Below are 15370 nucleotides of genomic sequence, written 5' to 3'. Positions count from 1 at the left end.
ATTACAATTAAACTGAATTGTGAAGCTTTTTGTGTAGTTCTTCATGATTTTAATCAATTACATAAAAATATTAGTTTTCAGGGTCAATTTCTTATTTTATTTCGTTTATTGGTGATGATTTATTGATCATAGACGGGAATATACTTAGAACAAATAATCTAGTTTTGCATCGTTTGTGTCTAATTGAATGCCAATGCCATGAATGCAAATTTAGTAGGAATTTTGAGTTTTTGCTAGAACTAAACCACATAGCCTTACTAGGTTTTTGGAAAAGTTTTCGTAGTTTGTGAGCCCCTTCTTTTTATTAAACCAACAGTTAGGGTGGATCTAACTTTACCAAGGTTCAAAATTTAACTTTTTAATCATGCTGGATAGAGCCATACGACATTCAGTGAAGATGTAGAACGACAAGGTTTAGAAAAATTTGTCGAAGACATGTAAGACATCTATCATATTTTTCAGCTCATAACAAATTTAAAATCAAAGATTAGGGTGTTGGTTAGAAAAACTGTTTTATGCAAATAACTTTTCCGGTATTGATTCAAAACTGAAGTAGTCTTTAATTTAAGATTGTTTTAAGGCATATAATTTGTTTCATGGCACCACATATTTAATTATTATCGTTGAAAAGTTATTTTCGCCAAAAATGGGGTTTTTTGGAATACCTATATCACTCATTGGGGAAAACAAAAGATAATTCAACTACATATGAGGTCGAGGTATAATTGAGCAAAAAATAGCACAGACGATATTTTTTTAAAATTTCACAGAATTGATTTCACAAAATTATTTTTGATATTATAAGTAGAGTAGAGTGGAGTCAGATAGGTCAGTTTTTTTGATAAGCTCCTGCGACGATATTTTTACACCTATAAAACAATGGTCGCACTTAGAAAATCAGCTTTTATTCGAAGAGTATGAATACAGTATGCAGGTTATTTAAAAATTTATAACCCAAATAATAAATCCAATCCATTGATGTCATTCAGGTAAGGAAATAAGAAAGTTGCAAATGATTTGAAAAATCATGAAACCCCGAAGAAAATGTTGAAAAAACATGTTTATTCAGCTGCTGCGCCTGTTTTTGTACTTGGAAATGACTTCTTCGGTATCCTCGTCGTCGCCAGAGTGTGGAATTGAAGGTGTACATTTTGGCTAACGTGGTTGCCTAGCTGTGCGACGATCGCGTTTGAGCTTTGGAGCATTTTTTTTGGATCCCTTTTCCTTCTCTTTTTCGATCATTTTTTTCGATTATCTACTTCAACCACACCTGAAATTATTATATTGTTAACTATCTGACACGCTGTCATTGATGACGAGCACTTCCCTTTCACACGAACACGTAATGTTTCGAACGGAAACTTGAATTGTTTAGAGGCTGATCGAATACTGGTGCTATCTTGTACAGATGCAATTGCGTTCTTTATGTCCTCTTCACTTCGTTTTGAAGGTTTTACACACAATTTTACTGTCCAAATAATTCAAATTTACATTATAGTAGTGACCTATAGTGTCCCCAAACGGCTGACCTATCGTGCCCCCAAGCATATGTTTTAAGTTGATGTCCATATTTTTCAAAACTAAAAATATTGAAAAACCAACACAAAACTCGTATTCAGCATTAATTTTTACATGAGAAAAATTCACTTGACATTTTTTTTACATTGATTAAATGTAGTGTACTGAGGAGTACAGTACTGTGCGAAAACATAAACGACGCCGTGACTAATGCAGCTGATCCACGGTAATAGCCGAAATGACAGTCGTCAACGCTGTTCTCTATCGTGTATCTAATTCACGCAACATGAGCGACCTTTGCAATAACATAGAAAAAATAATGTCCTGTACCTACTGTACTCCCATACGTATTTGACGCGATTCTACTCTACTTATATCTTTTGAGTAATATACACCAGAGTTTTAATGTATTGGAATAAAATGTTCGTCTTCAGAAACTCCGAAAAACATCTAAAGAACATGATAGAAAAAAATAAAACCTCTAAAAGTATATTCAAACTTTGGTTGTTCATGAATTGACCCTTGATAGTATGTTTAAATTACTTTCGCGCTGGACAATGTAAAACATATAGCTTCGTTTTCACGATAAAGTTTTGCGCCATACACGATTTTTCTATTATTTTAAATAGTGGGTAGGGTTGTTCTGAATTAATTAAAATCAGAAAATTACCTTTCTTATAGTTCGAGATAGAGTTTAGAAGCCTTTCAAAAATTGAAGAAAATCTCATTTTAAAAAACTTTATCCAAGACACTGAAGCTCTATGTCTTATATTTTGCATTTTACAAGAAATTTACCAAAAAAAATCCTTTTGATTTTTCATTAAGATGACATTAGAAATACTTTCAGATATTGTGAAGGTAAACAGTTCGACTTTATATACTGAACCTCTAACTTTTTTAGTTTTAAAGTTATATATGGGTCATTCCACGCGAAGTGATCAAGGCACGTGTAATCGACCTTCACGGATTTGAACCAAATTTGGTGGAATTGTTCATCTAGGGCTAATATATTAAAATCCAAATTTTTGTGTCAATTGAACCACCCCTCGGGTCATGGGAGCCCCCGTTTTGACAAATTGCCAAAGCCCTTGATTTTCTTTTGATCATATCTCCGGTTCTATTTACTCCAGATTGCGATTTTTCAGTTAAATATTAAAAATTAATTTTTCTCTCGATACAATATATAACAAATTATATTGAGATTATAAGTGTTTCTTAATGTCTGAGGAATACGATGGTATTAGAATTTTCAAAATTAAAATATATGTATTGAGAGAAAAATTAATTTTTAATATTTAACTGAAAAAATCGCATAGTTGGCAACACTGCCGCCAAAAATTAATATTTTTTCTAAACTCCTTGAATAATTTTCTTCAAAAATCATCTGGCAGTTTGATTCTGGAGTCAATAGAACCGGAGATATGATCAAAAGAAAATCAAGAGTTTTGCCAATTTGTCAAAACAGGGGGTGCTGCCATGACCCGAGGGGTGGTTCAATTGACACAAAAATTTGGATTTTAATATATTAGCCCTAGATGAACAATTCCACCAAATTTGGTTCAAATCCGTGAAGGTCGATTTCAAGTTTGCATCTTTTTTTGACCACTTCGCGTGGTTGACCCATATACTTTTTACTAAAAATGAACAATTTTTTCAGTGAATTTTGCAAGATATACAAAAATATCCCTTTTGTTTTCATTTTTTGGTGACCTATACTATAAAACATGATATATCAAATGGCGGTATTTATTGTTTAGTGCCCTAATCGAAGATAATGTTATTTGAAAAGTTAAATTTTTTACGTAAAAGTTCTCATAACTTTGAAACGAAAAAAGTTTAGTAGCTGGTGAATTCAAAAAAATATGTGCCCTAAAATTATCTTCAAGTTGTCCAAAGGGTACTTTTTTGTAAAAGAAAAACTACAAAAGCTATAGAAAAACATCGTTTTTTAACCAACCCCCTTAAAGCTTACAGTTGGATTTGTCGAGTATAGAAGTATAAAAGATAGAGCTTGCGTGTCTTCAGCTATTTTTTCTAAAATTTGTTGTTCTACAACTTCATCTAAGACAGTCGACCTCTATCTCGAACCGTTAAAAAGTTTAAATGTAAATCTTGCTAAAATTAGAACCATCCATCCAATATCCAAATCTGTTATTTAGTTTTAGCAAAAAGTTAAAATTCCTACTAAAATAACATTTTTTAAATCATGATTATACAGGTTTTAACCTTATATTCATTCGTCTTTTTTCGGAGAAAAAAGAAAAATCTCTTTAGAAAAATTTCTAACCCTATCTGCGGGGTTGGGAATCGAACCCAGGTGAGCCGCGTACAAGGCAATCGATTTACCAACTACGCTATACCCGCCCCTAAAATTTACATTGTGGTCTACATCAACCTGCACTGCACTTATGCTGTGTGCGTTTGGCAACTAGTTTCCTGTAAGTCTTCGTGTTTAGTACGGAAATTGCTCAAATTGTTCTTTGTCAACAATCGAATCTCCTTGTGTAGCATCTGTGCTTCTCAAAAACTGTAACCTACAAAAACGAGACAGAAATTGTTCCCAAAAAGCGTGAAAAACGGGCCATTAATTCTAGAACAATCACACATTTACCAAAATCATGTATGAAAATAATGTGTTTTATAATCATGTTCAATTTCTCTTTCGTAACGTCCATATAACGCTTTTATTGATGGAGATGATTGTTTTTGATTTGTGATTTTCAATCAAGGTTTCGGCCATGTCATTGCCGATTCAATTTTCTGTACGTGAACTAGTTAACTTTATGAACATTTTTCATAAAACAAAAGGTTGACTTGTAGTTTTATTAATAGAGTAAGCTACTATTATTCAGAGTCTAACTATGTAACGTGATCTGATTGACGATTTATTACATCTTGAACATGATCTAGTTCTCGTGGTTTTCAATTATTTCCCAAAATCAAAAGAAATTTTCTCATGAAGTCACGAAATTCGAAATACTTTTCACGAATCCTTGCAATCTTCGTGAACTTGTCCATTGCTAATATATTAACTACGAATCAATATCCGAACTCGTGAAACAGTCATAAAATTTTATTCATGTATACGAGAGCTGATTCATGACTCCTGGCGAATTAGTTACGATTCGCTATTTGTGCTCGTGGAATAGTTCACAAAATCATAAAATCTTACTCATGCTCATGGTTCATGATTCCTACTATAATAGTCACACCTGTCTATGTGTATCAGTGAAATAGTTCACAAAATCATATTATTCATTGGTTCGTGAACTGGTTCATGATTCCTAGTATATCTATTCACGATCTATCTTAAGTGCTTCTGATATTTAGAACATTTCTCTAATCATATTCAATTGCACACAACCCTGCACATGGCCACGAAATGTTAACGTGAACTATTTCACAGAATTTGGATTTATTGTGAAATATCATACAGTTCATGTACTCGTGGATTCAGATTTTAGGGATTAGTGATAGTGCGGGTAAAAGATATGAGAAAACTATTATGACCTCGAACATCGATATTCATTCGATAATTTTCAATGGTATATCGGAACAAAAAACGAAAACTGCGCTAACCACCAAAAATACATTATGCTATATTTCTTCTTAGTGGAGTTTCGGTAAAAACTATTTTTCTGCACTAAGGAGAGAATTATTTAAAACCTTCTTTGTACGTGAAGAGCACAAAACCTATAATTAAATTAGTTATGGAGTTCGACTTCGTCTAATCAGAATCCGACACTAACTTAGTGGTAGGATTGACACTAGCTCCAAATAACGAAAACACTATTTGGGTTTCTGAGCAAAATCTTAGTCCCGTGTGATGTCTCGCAAGAAAAGAAGTTCTGGTTTCACGGTTTTAAACAATTTTCTCCTTGGTGGAGAAGAATAGTTTTTACCTAAATTTTTCTCCACTAAGGAGGAATTTAGCATAGTACATATTGCATTGGTTTGCCAAGCCAAACCAAGATTTGATTTCATTTATCTCATCAGCTTAATCAGAACTCCTTTTCTTGCGGGACGAACGGACGACGAAATCATGAACATAAATCACACTACTCTGCAAAAAAACCATAGGATACTCGTGAATAGAATGTCATAATAACGTGAATATAAATTACGAAAATCGTGATTAAGATCCTGAAATCATTAACATAAATCACACCACCATGCCAGAAAAATCCGGCTTCACTAAAAATAATGAATACAAAGAATTCGTAGATTTTATAGGTCTTTATTCCAATGAACAAGGTTTTCTTTCGTGAAGTCAAAAGTTGAAGTTTTTAAATTGAACTGTTTTCAAATGAGTTTTCTTGACACCAACATTTTGAAAAATCATGTTTTGAGATAAACGCTTTCAAAGTTTTGAGAAAGCTTTCGATGAATTATTTTTGGTAGAATAGAATGTCATTATTTTATAATAATTACATACAATTATGGGTTTTGGACATCGCTGACTATGAATCTGAAGTCAGCTTTTCGAAGTTCGAAATTGCCGATCCAATATGGCGCACCCCACTAAAAAATAAGTGCTTTTTCAGCCAAAATCAAGAAAAAAAGGATATGTGATTTATAAACACGAATTTAACTAAAAAAATAGGATAGGGATCCAATATGGCGGACTAAAATGTAACTAACAATTTTGACCACAATTTTTTCTGTCGTACCGATCAAGCCGTGGACTACATTTTTGAGAACTGTATAAATGCATAGTACAACGCGAAGCATTCTAGGAACGTTCAAAATGAAAAGATTTTTATCCGAGGCGCGTGTCTCGAGCCGACAGCGTCCTTTGTCGATCAGGACACCGCTTCGAACAATGGCCTGTAGAAACTTACTTGATGCGCGGATCGAAAAACCCGTTTTACACAATATAGTAGATCAAGCCCGTGTTCAGAATTTTCTCAAGGTTGGGGGGGGGGGGGGGGTTATTTTTTAACGTTTATTTTAAAAGAAACGTACAGAAACCCGCAAACTTTCAGAGGCCTGGACCTAGTCTTGTGAATCAAACGACTCTGCTCACCAAATTGGGTAAATGTTTGTTATCGAGAAAGAGTCATCAAAAGACCGCTGCATAGTGGTCGGAAACCCCAAAAACGTGAACTTAATTCACTAGAGGCCAAACCATCGAATATATTTACAAGGTATCTTTGGACGAATTGTTCGTAAGAATATTCCCCACAACCTGATAAAAACTAAAATTAGGCATGGCTTACTATGATCAAATTAAAAAAAATAATTTTTTATGCTTCCGAGGTGGAAAGTTGGTGTCTTCGACAAAGTTTTAGAAATGCTCGTAATAAAGAATTTTGTTGAACTAGTTGAACTTGTAGGATTTAATGTTATCGATTTGTAAAGCGTTTTCTATGGCAACACCCTTAGTTTTTTTTTAATATAACTTGTTCCACTGTGATTTTTCGTGCAAACCGTGCTCCAGATAAATGTGGAGGCATTAAAACCACATAATATTATTGAAGACTGCAAGTAAAAATACCCAGATAAAAAACATTACAAAATGAGCTTAAAACATTCTTACCATTATTATGCGTAGTCCGGACATTGAAAATAGTGCATGCTGGTCCATTTTAGTTTGCACCTTTCTCTCTTATACGCAGTTGAACTTAGAGTCAAAAAAAATTAAAATTCTTCAATAATTCTAAAACAAATGGGTATTTTTACAAGAGGTGTGCGTCGTGCCCCCGATTTCAGGTAAATTTTTATATGCAGTGTTCAACAATATTTTTACATGCAGTCTTGAACAATAATTTAATTTTTACATGCAGTCTTCAACAATATTATGTGGTTTTAATACCTCAACATTTGTCTGGAACATCGTTTGCACGAAAAGTCACTGTGAAAAAAGCTATATTAAAAAGCTAAATTTAAGGAGTTTGTCTTAGAAAACGCTTTATAAATCGATAACAAGTCCTACAAGCTCAAGTTGTTCAACAAAATTCTTCATTATGAGCATTCCTAAAACTTTGTTGAAGACACCAACTTTCTACCTCGTCAGCATAAAAAGTTAATTTTTCTAGCACAATCATAGTAAGCCATGCTTCAATTAATTTTTTTTCTTTAATTTTAGATTGTGGGGAATATTCTTGTTTGTAGTAGTTGTTAAGCCAACCGACTAAACTTAAACCTCTTGTATCCCGTAATACTCATCCATCCGGGGCAATCGTTAAGTACTGCTTTAGTAAAGATTGTGTTCTTGCTTATTTTGTTTTGTGTTAATCGTCATGTTTTTATCCATAGCTACTTTTCTTTACTTGCTGTCAAACCTTGCTCAGGTCTACTGCAAATATCGTACCATGTTGGTACATGAACCGATCCGGGGGTGTTGACCATAAGGATTTACATCTGTTTACAACCACCTTCGCCGGGTTTCTTACCCTTCTTGGTGCTAGTCGTTCCTATTTTTCTGGAAGCTGGTGCTGAGAACTTCTTGGCGGCAGTATTTCACCCTATACCGATGCCCATTTTCGCGATCCATTTCGCTGCCACTCTAACGGAATAATCATCGGCAGTAAAATTTCTCTAGACAACAATATCCTGATTTTCTCCAACTTTGTGTTTTTCCTTCTTAACTCCGCTGACCGACATCTGCTGTCTACTCACTACTTTTGCTAATATAAAAGCTTGTCGAAATGTTAACCGATCCATCAGAGAAGCTGTCAAACTTGACATACATCCCTTTCCAGTCACCCTCGCGAATTTTCATCCTTGGTTTCTTCATTGACTTGTTTCTAGAGTGACCGAACTCAAATGACATTTTATGTGTCTAAATGGTTTGCAGTATATTTTTTTCCTGGACAGGAATATAATAAATTTTCAAAAGTAATTTAAAACGCTCATGGGGGGGGGTTTGAACTTCCATTGCAAAGAAAAAATCAATTTTTTGAAAATTTTGAATGAGAACCTCTTCTAAGATGTCGTGAGCTAGCTAAGAGTTTCCTAAAGACTTAACCTTTTGTCTTTTATCCTAGGAGGTGCACATAAAAGGAGCGTCCCAATTCACTGGAATTTACATTGAACAATATGTAAAAACGCGCTTTGTTCACACTTCACTATCTCCATTCAACTGAGATCTACATCAAAAGAGACACAATATTTTATTTCACATGACAAAACAATTCCATTATTAAACTGGAAAATACATCGCAATGTTGTTTACGTCAAGTGTAATTTCGATTTTTTCTAAGTGTACAGCCACGAAGAGATTTCGATCAAAACGGTTGATTTGAACCTCTGTGTACTTTTCGTCTGTCATCGTCCCTCTGAATTGCCGTGCGTCCGAGGCTCGCAGGTCAACAGGATCCATCGTAGTGATAAAGAATGGTGATGATGGATATCGTGAGACAGCTGTTGACGCGTTTTGAATTAATTACACATGCAAAACGGACTGTCGTACGCTCAAGTCGTGTGGTGGTTAATGTGCGTGCTTTCTAATCGTTGACAACACTACACCCATTTTCGTGATGGATGTGAGAATTTTATTAGCTGTTTCAGCTCGATTGTTTTCTTTCGGCCAATTGTTTAACTTGGTGATAATCCGAACTTGGCACGAGTAAATAGAGGTGATGGACAAGAAAACGGGATTTCAATTCAAATTTCGGATTGTATTTTTTTATTTTGATTATAGAAATTGTAACCTTATGGTCATTTTTCGGGTTGGTTAAATATCGTCTGGAAAAAATCTTTAACGCTATATGCGGGGTTGGGAACCGAACCCAGGTGAGCTGCGTACAAGGTAATCGATTTCCCAACTACGCTATGCCCGTCCCCTGATTAATTTTAGTATGTATATACTGCAATCTTTGGGCCAATGAACCGCGGCGATGACAATGTTACCGGGATTAGTTGAAATCTTTGATCGTTTTTGTCGTCTCGAGCTGAAAGGTTAAGCAAATGCTTCGAACTTATTTTGTTATTATACACCCAAAACGTACCCGGTAAGATTCGCTTACATTATTGCAATAAATGCGTGCGAAAATTGCAAGCGTTCTGGTAATGTGCAAAAATTGCAAGAAGCTTCCTTGCATGTAATGCAAGAAACAGAAAAAACGAGTTTTGCCTATGTATTAGCGATGTATGTGTATTGGTGACCAATATGCGTTAGATAAAAAAGACAGCTGGTATTGAAAAACGAACACTGCACGAACAGATCACTAATCAATACCTTATCCATCCAACTATGCTATCAGATAGTTATAGTGGATAAAAGTCATATATAAACATTTGGATGAATTCACGATTAATGAAAAAATTAAAGCACGCACCCAGATTTGAACTCATGCCATTGAGTATCGTAGCACAGACCATAGACACTGATCTATTCTTACACATAAAAGCCGAGCGTTAAAACTCGTACAATCAGCACATCCGGAATTCGATGCTGCCTCGTGTGTAATGAATAAGCCACAATATTGCGTTTGAAGATGTTGGTGAGAAATGAATAAAAAGCAGACGGTAAATAAAAACTCGGCGTGCGTTGCCATACAAACCGGCATAGGCACGTGAATGTGGTGGCAATCCTGTGACAGTGTGTTGAAGAAACGTATGTAGATATAGCAAGAGATGAAGTGTTTTATATGCTTGCAAACATTGCAAGCGGCTTTAACTGCAAAATTGCAAGCGATGCGAACATTATTTGCAAGTGATTTTCGCTTACAATTATTGCAAGAGGTTTTTGTTTTGGGTGTATGTATTGAAAATTTGAAATCAACTATTTAAATCTGAAATTTAAAATTAGAATAGATTGAACTAAAAAATTCAATATTCTGAAATTTGAATTTGTCAATCTGTTGTCCGGACTTTGAATCGGAAAGTTAAAATCTATAACCTCTGAAATTCCGGTATCTGAAATCAGAAATGTGAAAGTTAAGATCAAAAATTTCTGAAAAAGTTCCTTTTACCTCTTTGAAGCGATAAACATTAGATTGTTGACATTTTATGATGAGATAACGCGAATAGATTTTTAATAGGGCATAATTACAATTTTTTGTTGGAGCAAAATTCCAAATATCTCGACTAGCATTTTGGAAGATTTTTGTTAAATTTAAAATAAGACTTAGATTCATTTTTTTATTTAGATTATAGAGATTTTAATCTTAATGTCATTCGCCTCTTCCGGTTAGAAAAATCTCTTATGAAAAAGGTCATTCGCCTCTTCGAGTTAGAAAAATCTCTTATGAAAAATAACCCTATGTGTGGGGTCGGAGCTCGAACCCAGTTGGGCTGCGTACAAGGCAATCGATTTACCAACTACGCTACGCCCACCCCTAGTTAGAATCATATTCTGTAATAAAATCACAGTTTTGTATGTCAATTAGTATGAAATTCAAAAACATGTATACATTTATCGTTAGAAAAACTTAACCGTTAGAAATCGTTAGAAAAAAACCGATAAGTTCTCCATCATGCAGTCACATTCAAAATGTTTTACTTTATCATTAGGTTTATGTTGGCAGAATATAAAAAAATTTAAAAAAGGGGTTTTTTGCAATTTAAATTTTTAATACAAGTTTTTGTTTTTGTGAAAAATGGCACAACATTTTTTCAGTGCGTATTTTTTTTGTACAGAAGCATTCATTCATTCTCTGTAACTTCTCAGATAATTTTGCTGTTTAAAGTACAATAATCGAACAAAAAATTGAAATTTATGTCTACATCCTTTTAAAAAATTACTCTTGAGTCAAAATAATAATAAGATAGTCGAATACGATTTTAAAAATCGAATCTTCGTGGAATTCCTCAGTACTTTTAAGCCAAACATTCAATTTTCGCTAAAAATCGGTAACCTAAACCCATTTCGTTAAGGAGAGTCACAAACTTTGTAACTAAGCAGGAATTTGAAACTGTCACGATTCATTAAAGATTGAATAAATTATCCGCCTAAAGTGCTGTGAACTACAATCATATGCAAATAAAAACGAAACCGAAGGATACTCCTGTTCGCACTAGAAACCGAATGAATATTTAATTTTTTTCTCTGTGTAGTTCAACAGGCAATAAAAAAAATTTAGCGTCAGATACCATCTTCCTGAATGCTAGTTGTAAACAACCAAGTCGTAAAACTTCAGAAACTTTTTAACCTTAGAAGTTTTTTATTGGTAAGAAACTGTTCAAACTAAATCGTTGATGGTACCGTTCCTCATTGCAGCTGGGTTTTGTTTTGCCATCGAAGCAAATGAACGACCAAGCTTAGCGAATCTTCCTGATGTTGTTCTCTGGAGCTGGACGGGTTGCCCGACGCTTACGGCGAAGTAAGTGCGTACATTAAAGCGGAAGAGAAGAAGCACCATGACACTTGGGAAAATTGCAAAAGAGGGCAAATTTTTATGCAATTTTCTATCTGCTGGAAAAGTACCTTCATAGTTTCAGCACAAAGGAAAGATCCAAACTATAATGGCGTTTGTAGGGTGCCTCAAAATTTGGAAACTATTAGTAGCTAGGGCGACAACGATTCCAATTTTACAACAAATCCTAAACTGGATTACAATCTTTAATTTAATCATACTGATCGCTTGGTATTTGAGTGTTTCTTCATAGTATAATCAATAATGAAAAAAATGAGCCACCCTGCGATCCACTAGATACACCCTTCATTTAATGACGGTTGGCCTTTTTCATTATGAGTTAATTGAATCTGCTGATTTCTTCTGGTCGAGCGAATGGACGGAAGCCTCACGAAGAGGTACTCTGTAAGCTGATTCAATTTCACAATATTGATAGCTTGGGGTGCGACTGACCTCCCTGTGAAGCTTGATGAAGCTAAGAGCGAAACATGGTGGCAGGCTGACCTCTTTCCCACTCCCCGAGGGAACCCCGGTGGACCGAGCTAGAGTGGAAAAGCTGCGACAGTGTTTCGTCACTTGCAGGAGGTTCAAGGCTGCAGCCAGCTTTGAAGCTTTGATGGCGGATGATGAAATGAAACTAAAAAAAAGCACAGCTGAAATGAACAGGCATTTGGTGATTGCCGTTGAAGAGAAGGAATTTAATTTTCACTAATAACCTTGTGGAGAGGTGATTAATTTCTCATTTGCCAAGGGGCGAAGAAATTGGAGGTTGATTGATGGGATGCTTCGATTCTCAATCCTGTTTATTTCTTGGAATCATTGAGTCGCATAAGACTGTAATAGAGTTCGAACAGCAGTATTCACCCCCACTGGCCGAAATTATGAGAGATCCCTTTCCTATATTTCTCCTAGCGTAAAATGCTATTAAAACGCGATGTTCTATCAGCAAATACTTTTTAATTTATGAATGTAGCAATCCATGTCGCTCTTCTTCTCATCCTTTAGCGCTACGATGGGGCATCTCCACTACTATTCAATCATTCTAGAAACACAAACTACCTGTCCTCCATTGCATTGGCTACGGCTGCAATGTTGCTACCTACCAGTGGTGCCAATCGTCCGGATTTTTTTTTCTAAAGCTACGTATTTCTGACTTTTCTACGAACGTACGAATAATCTCTTGAAATCAACAGAAGTTTCATTAGTTTATTAGAAATGTAAGAAAAAATGGTCTAAATTTAATTTTTGTCGCACTGGTGTTTGGATAAATTTTCATATTGTTTCATAACCATAACACTAGAATTGATGATCATGCAAACGAAATATTTCTGAGGCCGTAGAATGGACGGCTACTGAATTTAGGATTAATGCGGCTTGTTAGTAGTTTGATGTCCATTTGGGAAGCTATGTGGTAGTGTCCATACCCACATGATTGAAGCTAGTATTATCCGAAATATGAACTCTGGCTTATATCTGCCAGAGTTCTGACTGAAATTCTACAACCGGGTAACATATCACGAGAATAAATTAAATGTATTTTTTATACATTTATTTAAACAATGGTAAAATAATTCCGAGTAGTTTCTAATTTTTTCGTGTTTATTTTGTTAGTTCGAATAAAAAAAAGATTTTAACTCAGTGTCTAGCTTATTTCTCTTAATTTACTGAAGTAGGTTTGTTGGAACAAATATAGTTGAGTATAGTATAGTATCTTTTTAGAGCTGAATTGAATGTTGCAAATGGATTTTGTCTACAACGTCTCGTTCTCAAATTATGCAATTTTAAAGTCAAGCATAAATAATATGGAGACCGTCATCTTTGGAGGTTTAGTATCTTCGAAAAAGTAACATATTACACCGCATCTTTAGTAAAAATAATGTTGGTGACCCTTAGAAGTAAATTTGGAGCATCAACTCGTTTAAAAATATTATTTTCAAACTTCGTGTCTTCAGCAAAGTTGTTGATAATGATATTAGAAACAACTTTGTAGAAGAAATGAGAACTCTATGTATGCAGTTTGTCGAACAATATGTGCAAAATATTATAAATTCCATTTTTTGTTTAATATTACTCCTCTACTTCTCTAGTTTTAGAAACTCAACTCTTGGATTGAAAAGTACATAACTCTAAACAACTTTGCAGAACGTCAGGGTCAAGAGTTACCAAAAAACATTAATATTAGAATAACTTGCAAATAACCTAATATATCTCGATACTCTGAATGCATAGAGCATTCATGTCTTCAATGAAATTATTTCTAATATCATTCTCAACACTTCAACAACAGACACCAACTCTAAATAAGGTTTTTGAACAGGTGATTCTCAACTATTTCTTCTAGGGGAATCAAGCATCAAAATTATTTTTTTTAAAGTTGTGCTGTATTATGGTATAAACCCTTTCGAATACAGTAAACCTCCAAACTTGACAGTTTCTGAACTATGTGATCTTGACCTTAAAAATCTGTTCATAAACATTTATTTTCCAGTACTTAACTTTGTAAGTGCATAACATGGGAACGCGACCTTGTATACAAAATTTAATCACGCCATTTGATACAGCACTAACACGACCACCGCAAATAAATATTCATAAAAAAAATTAAAATTTTGTATTTCAGTTTTCAGATTCCAAATTTCAGAATACAAAATATCATGTTTCAAATATAAATATTTCAAGTTACAAATTTTAACTTTCCGATTTTAAATATTGTATTTCAAATTTCAAACTTTAAATTTCAAAGCTTCAATTTTTTTACAATTTCACAGTTACATGATCTAAAATTTTCAAAAATTCGTTATTTTTAAATTTCAAAACATAAAATTTCGAAATTTAAAATGTCAGAACATGATAATTTAAGCTTCAGAAATTTATAATTTTGAACCTCAAATTCCAATTCGATATTTACATTCTAAAATTTGTAATTAAAAATTTGCAATTTGCGATTACAAATTTGAAATTTGTAATTTTAAATACGAAATCCAAAATTTGAAGTTTGAAATTTGAAATTTGAAGGTTGAAATTAGAAATTCAGATTTCCCATTTTCCCAATTTTTCAGTTTCCCAATTTCCCAATCTCCCAATTTCCCAGTTTCCCAGTTTCCCAGTTTCCCAATTTTCCAACTTTCCAATTTCCCAATTTCCTAATTTCCCAATTTCCCAACTCCCAACTTCCCAATTTCCCAATTTCCCAAATTCCCAATTTCCCAATTTCTCGATTTCCAAATTTCTCGATTTCCCAATTTCCAAATTTCCTAATTTCTCAATTTCCCATCTTCCCAATTTCCCAATTCCCAATTCCCAATTCCCAATTTCACAATTTCCCAGTTTCTCAATTTCCCAATTTCCAAATATTTTGCGATTTCCTAAATTTCGCAAATTTACCAAATTTCTCATTTATCCCATATTTCTCAAATTTACCAAATATCCCAAATTTCCCAATTCCCCTATTTCCAAATATTTTCCAATTTCTCAAATTTACCAAATTCCCAAGTTTGAAAGTTTTCCAGAGCATTCCAAGTTTTCGATTTTTTTTAAATTTTCCCAATTTT

General features: G+C 34.1%; 1 protein-coding gene across 3 annotated transcripts in view; it reads left to right on the top strand.

Moving 5' to 3' along the window:
• LOC131689408 (neurocalcin homolog) overlaps positions 1-15370 on the top strand; it is a 490006-nt gene that overhangs the window by 438863 nt on the left and 35773 nt on the right. The window lies entirely within an intron of this gene.

The sequence above is a fragment of the Topomyia yanbarensis genome, chromosome 3, assembly GCF_030247195.1.
Source record: "Topomyia yanbarensis strain Yona2022 chromosome 3, ASM3024719v1, whole genome shotgun sequence".
Classification (NCBI taxonomy): domain Eukaryota; kingdom Metazoa; phylum Arthropoda; class Insecta; order Diptera; family Culicidae; genus Topomyia; species Topomyia yanbarensis.
The sequence above is the reverse complement of the archived record's forward strand: the minus strand, read 5'-3'. Positions and strand labels throughout refer to the sequence as shown.